The sequence below is a fragment of the Cricetulus griseus genome, chromosome 2 (assembly GCF_003668045.3).
Source record: "Cricetulus griseus strain 17A/GY chromosome 2, alternate assembly CriGri-PICRH-1.0, whole genome shotgun sequence".
Lineage (NCBI taxonomy): Eukaryota > Metazoa > Chordata > Mammalia > Rodentia > Cricetidae > Cricetulus > Cricetulus griseus.
In genome coordinates, this window is record NC_048595.1 from 158,574,343 (window position 1) to 158,584,544 (window position 10,202).

At 41.2% G+C, this 10,202-nt stretch overlaps 1 pseudogene; it reads right to left on the bottom strand.

Annotated features, from left to right (window-relative positions):
- Positions 1 to 7,939: 7,939 nt before the first annotated feature.
- On the bottom strand, positions 7,940 to 9,307 carry LOC113833795 (annotated as a pseudogene).
- Positions 9,308 to 10,202: the final 895 nt, after the last annotated feature.

The following is a 10,202-nucleotide window of genomic DNA, read 5'->3' on the forward strand; positions in this document are numbered from 1 at the left end:
CCAACAGCCATCTGTGCATATCTGTGATTCCCTTTAAGTGTTTGCTTCCTGTAGCCATTCAAGCCTAGTGTGCCTGCTTTGCTTACAATTGTGATCTTTAAGACACAGTAAGATGCTCTAGAGCTACATAGTTGTGTCAGTATCCATAGAATACATGAAGCTAGTGGCCTCTCATGCTACCATGTTGTTGCTTCTCTATGCTGCAGTGTGTCAGGATGGTAACTGGCAAATACCTTCCTTCCACCCTTTCATGTAGGCATGAGGACCTATGGCCATCCATACACCCTGGGCTACCCTTAGTGCCCATCTCTTCCATGTGCATTGCTGTTATGTCAGCATAACGTTCAATAGGATGCTGAATGCTGACTGCTTAGCCTAAACAAATATTTGGAGGCTTTTTTTTTCTCCAGACACAAATGTAAAAATACTTAACATTTTCTCTTCAGTAAAAATCTGGCCCAGAGCCTGGTGGGCCAAATGTGAGAAGTCCCTATAGTGTTTGTCTTTGGCTGACACCAAACCGAAGTAGACCCAGATCCAAGTGTTTCTATTACCCATTTCAGAGTATTTCAGGTTTCCCTGGAAACAAATGCTTGGCTTGGCAAAAGCATTGTGTGCTGAACGTTTTTTTTCAAATGATCCCTAACCTTGGCAGTTTTCTTGAAAAGAACACACAAGAGTTTGCTGGCCTATACCAATCTCAGGCATATACCCAAAGGATGCTCAATCATACCACAAGGACACTTGCTCAACTATGTTCATAGAAGATTTATTTATAATAGCCAGAACCTGGAAACAACCTAGATGCCTCTCAACTGAAGAATGGATAAAGAAAATGTGGTACATTTACACAATGGAGTATTACTTATCTGTTGAAAACAATGGCATCATGAAATTTGCAGGAAAAAAAATCATCCTGAGTGAGGTAACCCAGGCACAGAAAAACAAACATGATTAGTGACTATGACTACATCAATTGTCATCAGAGAGCCTTCATTCAGTAACTGAAGGAAATAGATACAGAGAGCCACAAACATTAAGCAGAGCTTGGGGAATCCCGTTGAAGAGAAGGAAGAAGGATTATATGAGCCAGAGGGGTAAATGACATCACAAGAAAATACACAGAATCAACTAACCTAGTATCATGGAACTCACAGAATCTGGACCAATAACCAGTGAGCTGGTATTGCACTGATCTAGGCCCTCTGTATATGTGACACTTGTGTAGCTTGGTCTATTTGTGGGACCCCTAACAGTGGGAGCAGAGGGCATCCCTGATCCTTTGTCTGGCTTTTGGGAACCTATTCCTCATACTAGGTTGCCTTTCCCAGTCTTAAAATAAGCCTTAGTCTTACTGCAACTTGATATGCTATGCTTTGTTGATAGCCTTGGAAGGCCTGCTACTTTCTCAACAGAAAAAGAGAAGTAGTGGTAGAGAGATGAGGAGAAGGAGTCAGCAGGGAGGAGGGATGGGAAACTTTGTTGGGATGTAAAATCAATCAATCAATCAATCAATCAATCAATCAATCAATCAATCAAACTGAAAAAGAGTCTGCTGGTAGTCAAGAGAAGGAGCCTCCTAGTAGTTTCCTTTCAGTCTCTTCTTGGTAGGCATAATCTCCATAGATTTTATAAGCAACTGAATTATATGTGGCCACTCTTGTTTCTAAAAGTCAATTATGAGTGAATATATATGATCAGCACACCTTTTCTTTTGCTTTCTGGCTGTTGGTTCTTTTATTTAATTATTCTCCCTTTGCTTTCTCATGTCTTGTTTTCCTTCTTGTATTTCTAAGAGGCTTCAAGTCTCCTGTTATCTGGACTTATCTATTTCCTTGCTGCTATGGTATTTCTCTCAGAAAGTCTGTGTGGAATTATTGACAGGCAATCAGACCGTGAATGGATGGAGCCTGATGGGAGAGGGGTCTTTAGATCACTGGAAGTGTGTGTTGAAGTGACTGAGATTCTTCTCCTCCTTTTGCTTTCTAGCTTCCACTAGGTGAGAAGAATCCTTTCCATTGGCTCACAGTGATGTACTTCCCTAGGTCCAGGTCAACTGTCCATCTGACTAAACTGAAGCTCCCAAATGGTGAACCCAATATGCCTTTCATCATTCCCAGCTGCTTTATTTCAAGTGTTTTGTCAGAGGTGGAAGTTCACTCTCCTACCCATGTGGTACCAGTGGATGCTTCTTCCTCCTCCCCAGAATCTTGTCAGCCTGTGCAACAAAGTCTGACACTTTGCAATATCTAGGAGTTCAAAGTGCCTTTTTCATATTCACCAACTTTTTATCCTGATAAAAGGTTTTTTTTTAACATGTGAAATACATATAGTTAGTTTTCATGTTTCATGTTGAATTATGTTTTTGACCTTCCAAGTAGAGTTAGAAACTCCCAGAAACTTTGGGAAGGAAGTACCATGTGATTATTGCCATGGGTTGATACTTCATGAATTGGTCAAAGAATGGTGATGCAGTGCATAGTCTCAGTGGACAAGTAAGTATGGGCAAAGGGCTGCACAAAATAGGAAGAGGCATGGGACATTTAAGATGGAAGAATGGCTTCTAGGGAAGTACACATGCCCCAGTAGGCCATGCTGTGCTTTGGATCAAGGTATGTTTGAGGTACAAAAGGCATATTGTCACATATTCCATGCTAGTAAAAGCCTTTATGGTGTTTGAACCCCCTGATTATTCACATGGATGTGGTAGAGGCATACCACAGACCAGACGCATATAGGGTGGAAAGCCTTATGGCTCTGGGAAACAGTCGATTTCTACCAACATTTATTCAGTTTGTTGTTCTTGATAAAATAGACTTATATGCAACTGACAACATGGTATGTGTTGATTGAGTGCAAAAGCTTAAAAAAAACATGAAGGGATAAAATTGAGTTATAGAGAACGTCTCTGGGTTTAAAAATGTAGTCTATAAAAAAGAACATTTTAGTATAAATAAATGACTTATGTATGACATATGAAGAATTAAGAGCTGTAGATCAAATAAGCAGAAAGTAAAATATTCTTTACCCACTGAAGTCAATTTGCGTCAGTGTAAAAACAGACTGACTACCATTTGCTAAGCTGTTCTTGTTGGTGTTGTTTGTTTGTTGGAATATCTTCAGTTTCAGTTCCATGACATGGTCTACATTTATATTGTTTTCTAGGGTTTAGTAGTCTCCTCTCATATGAGGAGCTAAGTCTACACTGGGGTGCTGAAGCCTTTTTAGTGCTAATGTTCTTTGTGTCACCACATAAGAATACAAGGAAGTGGGTGAAATTTAGCTTTGATTGGAGGCTGGCAGATAATCAGTTACACAAGTGCTCCAGCTGCTCAGTCTTGCTGTAACTGTTTTTCTCAGAGCACAGAGTTGACATTTCATTGACTCTAATGAAGAATATCTTTCTACAGCTGTCAGAGAGGAGACTCTCTACATATTCCATCTGCCTGTCCTTCCTAGAACCCACACAGTGAGCTGTGTAGGTGGGGCCTCTTCAGGCTGACTTTTATAAGGTTCACACATGTCAGCTTGAGATGTTCACATCAGATCATTTATGAGAAATTTCATATCAGCAGAATTCATGTGATATTGAAGAAGACATACTCCTTAACATTACCCATTTTCTCAGATCAGGGTTTCTATTTTGAATTATGTTGCCATCTGAAAGTTACCCAAAGGAAAAATTGAAGATGAAGAGAGAAGAAGGAGGATGAGGATGAGGATAATGATAATGATAAGAAGAATGTGACATTCACATTGTCACTGCACCAACTTGATTAGAACACTGCAATTGAGATTCAAAGAGCTCTGGTATGCAGGGATGCTCCCAGACTGATCACATTATACCCCAAGCCAAAAAATAACTAAAAGCCCAAAACAGTCAATCAAATATAATGCCACTACTTTAGGAACTCATGACTTTTAGTGATTTTAATGTTAGACCTTAAGATGGTGGATTTTGTTTACCAACAGCTTTTGAAAATTAGACACTCCCTGAACAGATGCAGGTAACATGATGTTGAGCTCGCAAGCTGTTTCCTTTTACACACCATAGCTGTACATTTCAGAAGGACGACGGGTACATGAGTAGCTTCATTCCAGCTGTTGGCTATGTTTCTTCTTTACATCCAGACACATTTGAAATGTGCATAGTATTAAAGTATTGATAATTTTTATAGAAGTGTAGATCATGTTTTACCATGTCTGTGGTGTCTGTGAACTGATGCTGTATGTCTCCCAACAGACTCATGCTTGGGCAAACATTTTCCACTGGACAAGTGGATTATACAATATTCTCAGACCACCACCTCTTGGTTTTCCAAATGAATTCCAGGGCATTGGGATGAATATACATCCTAGAGCGAGCATTTTAACTACAAACCAATGTAGAGCCTAGACCCAACACATTCCTTCACCAGACTCTTATAAATTGGGCTACTGTCCCTCATCTTAATCACCAGGCCAAGTGTGAGGTAGCATCCATCTTTAAGAGACTGCTGATTACTCACACTCGTGAATTCCAAGCCTGCTTATACTGCTTCATCTGGTGCTTTCCTTGGAGACTGCAGTGAAGTCTGTTGCACAAAGCTGCTTCTTCCTCTCTGCCTCTGCCATGCCCTGGGATTTGCCCTTGTGGCCCTGTAGCTAGGCTTCTGCTCTTTTTAATGAAATTGTAAGTGTAATGAAATTCTTGTTTGATTTCTGTCAACTACTGTCATATTGACATCACCATAGTTCCTTAAAGAAACCAGTTAAAACAGAATATAATGCCTGTGAGGTCAGAGGTTTCTATACCTTGCAGGTCATTGAGAGCACATTCCCAAGTTTTCTTCTAGTATAACATTCTAGTGGGAAGAGAGGTATCTGTGATCATTGAGGTTAATGGGTGTGCCTTGGACCTCACTCAGGATCTTCTGCCTACCCATCTTGCTTGGGTATGTTAAATCTTTCACTGAACATTTCTAAAAATGCAGCCCCAGCCAGGCGTTGGTGGCGCACGCCTTTAATCCCAGTACTCGGGAGGCAGAAGCAGGCAGATCTCTTTGAGTTTGAGGCCAGCCTGGACTACAAGAGCTAGTTCCAGGACAGGCTCCAAAACAATACAGAGAAACCCTGTCTCAAAAAACAAAAAAACAAACAAACAAACAAACAAACAAAAAACCCCAAAACACAAAAAGAATGCAGCCCCAAACTGTTGTGAATGTACATGAGAGCATGTCATATTGCTTTCTCCCCCACTACTACAAAAATACTTGTCATCATTGACCTTCCTTTTATGATGGATATGGTAGTGAAAGTGATTTTAGAGTTGGATCCCACTAACTGGGACCAGGCTTTCTGTGTCACCACTTTAGGATTTGAGTTGAATGAATTACAGGATAAATCACCCAACTCCTAGATCAGGATGTTTCAAAGCCATCTAAAGGTTTATAAGGTTTGGTACCAACACCTTCATGGGTTTGTGTGGTGGGCTGAATAGCATAACCGACTAAAGAGATGCAATGTTCAAATTCTTAGAACTTGAAATATTTTATGACAAAACTTCTCTGCAGATGTGATTGGCTTAGGAATGTTGAGATGGGGAAATATCGCAGATTATAAAGGAGAACTTAACTCTAGTAACAAGTTTCTTTATGGGAAAAAGGAAGAAATGTAGCCATGATAAGCATAGATGATGTGATGTATAATAAGACAAGCAGAGAGACATATCATGTCCACTCCAGGAGCAGGAGAGAAGCTGGATGAGGCAAAGGTGGATTCTCCCCTCTATCCTCCAGGGGAAGCAAAGCCCTATAGACACCTTGACTTTGGATTTATGGCTTCAACAGGTGTTGTAGAGTAGCTTTGTTGTCTTAAATTCATGAACATGTCATAGCTTGTTATAGACAGCTCAGGAAACTAATATATGTTTCTTGTTTTTCAAAACTTCCTTTTGGAAAGCCCTAAGAAGTCTTTCTGTAGCCATACAGAAGAGTGGTCCAGTGACAGAGACCATCTCTGGTTATCTATTCAAGTCTGTTTCTGAGAACTTTTCTTTGATTCTGGGAGAAGCGTACCCTCTTATTTTAGTTTTCTTTCTTTGTGTGAGTGAGTCAGGTAAGGGTGAAGGAAAATACCATCACTGGCCTAACCTTCACTGTGACTCTATTTTTACTTAAAAGTTCCTCCCTTTTAAATTTGTGTTGTTGTTATTGTTGCTGTTCATGTGTGTGTGTGAGTGCCAGTGCTTTCATGCCACAGTAGCCATTGAGGTCGGAGGACAACTTCAGGATTTGGTTCTGTCCTGTCACTGTGTGCTTCAGGTATCACACTCAGGTCACCAGACTTGTGTGACAAGTGACTTTAGCCACTGAGCCAACCAAATTCTTAAACTTTCCTCTCAACTCACTCTCTCTTTCCAGAGGAATAGAACTGATTGCTAAATACCTTTATGTCGGGGAGCCAAAACTGCCCATAAGCACAGGTGAGCCAATAGATGACTTACAAAATGAAGGCAATTGTCTGTGATCACCTTGGAACAGGGTGATAATGTGGGAAATAGTCTTGTCTTCTCCCCTCTAGAAATGTCAGCAATAATCACTTTGAGCTGACTTGCAGGACTATGAGATAATGATTAACTAGACCACACTCCGACCAAGTCTACATCTTATATGTTTCTTCTCCTTGCCTTGTTTGATTCTCTATTTTAGCCTAAATCTCATTCCATCTAATGACCCCAAAACAGTTCTGGGGTCATTAGATGCCTTTATCTATCTTCCAGTTTGCTGCATGGGCTAACCTTCCCCTTCCTTGATTTTTGCTGTTACTTTTTTTTCTTTAATTGGTGAAATAAGACTTGTAGATATGTTTTAGGTCAGAGCTTTTGACCTGAAACTCCATTAACATGGTAGAATGGAAGGGAAGAAGACTGCAGACCTGATAATGTGAACTTTAGGAGAGATTAGAGTTCCTTAGCTTCTGTCATTTCCAGTCCAGTTACATACTTGGCAGTTTGTGTCATCTAGATAAAAGAATATATTTTTTTTATTTTCTACTGTGTTAATATTGAAAAAGATGTTTCAGCAGTGCCTGGTTTCAGTGGGATGATTACTGAAAGGAAAAAAATATAAAGTGGATTTTTAATTGAATCATATTCAATTCCTAGTATTTTGTTTATACTTTCTTGCCATTTGGTCAATTTTTTTGTTAAGAGGTTACTTGAAGTTTTTTGTGGGGGCAATGTTATTGCTTTTAAATAAATCAAAGTGAGCAGAAGATTCTAAAATCTTAATCCAAAAAATGATCACTTTTAAAAGTGAAGCAAATTCAGTTGTGTGCTACTTAATTTTGGGATAGGTAATGTTAGAATTCTTAGGGTTAATTCATAAACCCACCAAAATCAAGTCCCGAATTTTCTGGTCACCTCGGTAACTAGAGCATTTTCAGGTTTACTTAAAAAAAAAAAGTCTTATATAACAGTTGGGAGGTCAGAAAGGCAGAGCCTATGATTTTCTTTTCCATTTTAAATAACAAAGGTAAGATTGCATGGGATGTGAAAATAGAGGGAGAAATATGGTTTCAAGGGATGTCATGTATGCAATGCCTCTGTGAGCGTTACTAATATAACCTTAATATATATGCAATTTCTTATGTTTCTATAATATTTTTTTCCAGGATACTCCTTTGACAGGCAGCCACATTATAAGGCCTCTTTGTCATCTTCAGCCTGTGTTCCAGTGTTCAGGCTTGACCAAGAGAGATGTTCTTTTTTTTTTTTTTTTTTTTTTTTTTTTTTTTTTGTGTGTGTGTGTGTGTGTGTCTCAAAACTTTTTACTACAGGGCCGCAGACAAATACATGATCTCAGAATGAAGATGACACAATTAGAGGAATCAATGCCTATCAGCTAATGTATGATGAAGTTCTAGGAGTTTGACATGATCCAGGAGCTGAAAGAATAGATTAGTATTCTTCTCCTTCTTCCTCACCCTCTCCTTCAACAGAATCCACACCCACCTCCTCGTAATTCTTCTCTAGGGCGGCCATGTCTTCACGGGCCTCAGAGAACCCCCACTCCTCCATGCCCTCATCCACATACCAGTGCACAAAGGCACGCTTGGCATACATCAGATCAAACTTGTGATCTAGGCGAGCCCAGGCCTCAGCAATGGCTGTGGTGTTGCTCAGCATGCACACAGCTCTCTGGACCCTGGCCAGGTCTCCACCAGGTACCACAGTGGGAGGCTGGTAATTAATGCCAACCTTGAAGCCAGTGGGACACCAGTCCACAAACTGGATGCTGTGCTTGGTCTTGATGGTGGCAATAGCAGCATTGACATCTTTGGGAACCACATCCCCACGGTACAGCAGGCAGCAAGCCATGTATTTACCATGGCGAGGGTCACATTTCACCATCTGGTTGGCTGGCTCAAAGCAGGCATTGGTGATCTCTGCTACAGAAAGCTGCTGATGGTAGGCTTTCTCAGCAGAGACGACAGGGGCATATGTGGCCAGAGGGAAATGGATGCTAGGGTAAGGTACCAGGTTGGTCTGGAATTCTGTCAAGTTAACATTCAGGGCTCCATCAAATCTGAGGGAAGCAGTGATGGAAGACACAATCTGGCTAATGAGGCAGTTAAGGTTAGTGTAGGTGGGGCGCTCAATGTCTAGGTTTCTACGACAGATGTCATAGATGGCCTCGTTGTCTACCATGAAGGCACAATCAGAGTGCTCCAGGGTGGTGTGGGTGGTGAGGATGGAGTTGTAGGGCTCAACCACAGCAGTGGAAACCCGGGGGGCTGGGTAGATGGAGAACTCCAGCTTGGACTTCTTTCCATAATCGACAGAGAGCCTCTCCATCAGCAGGGAGGTGAACCCAGAGCCCCCACCAAAGCTGTGGAAAACCAAGAAGCCCTGAAGACCTGTGCACTGGTCAGCCAGCTTGTGAATTCTGTCCAAGACAAGATCAATGATCTCCTTGCCAATGGTGTAGTGGCTACGGGCATAGCTCTGTGATGAGCTGCTCAGGGTGGAAGAGCTGGCGATAGGCACCAGTGCGAACTTCATTGATAACAGTGGGTTCCAGGTCTACGAACATGGCCCGGGGGCACATGCTTGCCAGCGCCTATCTCACTGAAGAAGGTGTTGAAGGAGTCATCTCCTACCCGGATGGTCTTGTCACTTGGCATCTGGCCGTCAGGCTGGATGCCATGTTCCAGGCAGTAGAGCTCCCAGCAGGCATTGCCGATCTGGACACCAGCCTGGCCAACGTGAATGGAGATGCACTCACGCATGGTAGCTCGGGTTAGAAGGTGAGGGTGACAAAAGCAGACAGCGGGTCACTGTCACCGTTCCCGACAGCTAAGAGTCGAGGTAAGTATTGCAATTGAGAGATGTTCTTATAGAGAAGATAGACTTCTATTCTGAAGTCAACGGACGACTCTTTGGTACTCAGTCAGCATCTGAAGTGTCTCCAATATGACAGTAGTTTATTTTCTTCTACTCCACTCCAATAAAGCAACTTGCTTCAGGTCTTCAAAGTTCTTTCCTGGACTGGGCAGTCAAGTTCTATTGTTTTAGAAACAGAAGTAGACAGACAATGCATGCATATATCATCTTAAGCAATAGGAGAAATTTCTATAATAGTCTTCTTGAGGGCTGATGATACAGATGGATAGGTGGTTAAGAACACTGGCTGCTTTTCTAGGGGACCTGGATTTGGTTACCAGCACTTACAACCATGCTCCACAACTCCAGTTCTAGGGTATCTGAGCCTCTACAGGCAGCAGGCATGCAATGATGCATAGATGCTCATGTGGTGGAACACCCATGCAAGTTAATGGTAATAATAATAATATAATAATAATAATCTCTTAAAAGACAAACCCTTTTTGTCAACATGATTGGTTAAGAGTGTTATTAAATGAGAATTGTGACATGAATTGAAAATGTTCTTAGCTTTCTGACTGAGACCTATAATGAAATGGTGGAATATCTCCTTGGTAGAACAACATGAAGAAAGGAAGTCTTTTGGGGAAAAAGGTGATTAAGAGACTTAATTTAAGTTAATTTAGATTCACAGAAGTAGAGAGACTTTCCTGTATCTCTTGTCCTCACATGTGTAGGCTTACTGTTGTCAACATTACCATAAGAGAAATTTAATACATGTGCAAGCATTCATGAGTCTGCTTGGTTTGCATTGAGTTCACCCTTGGTTTTGTGGTTA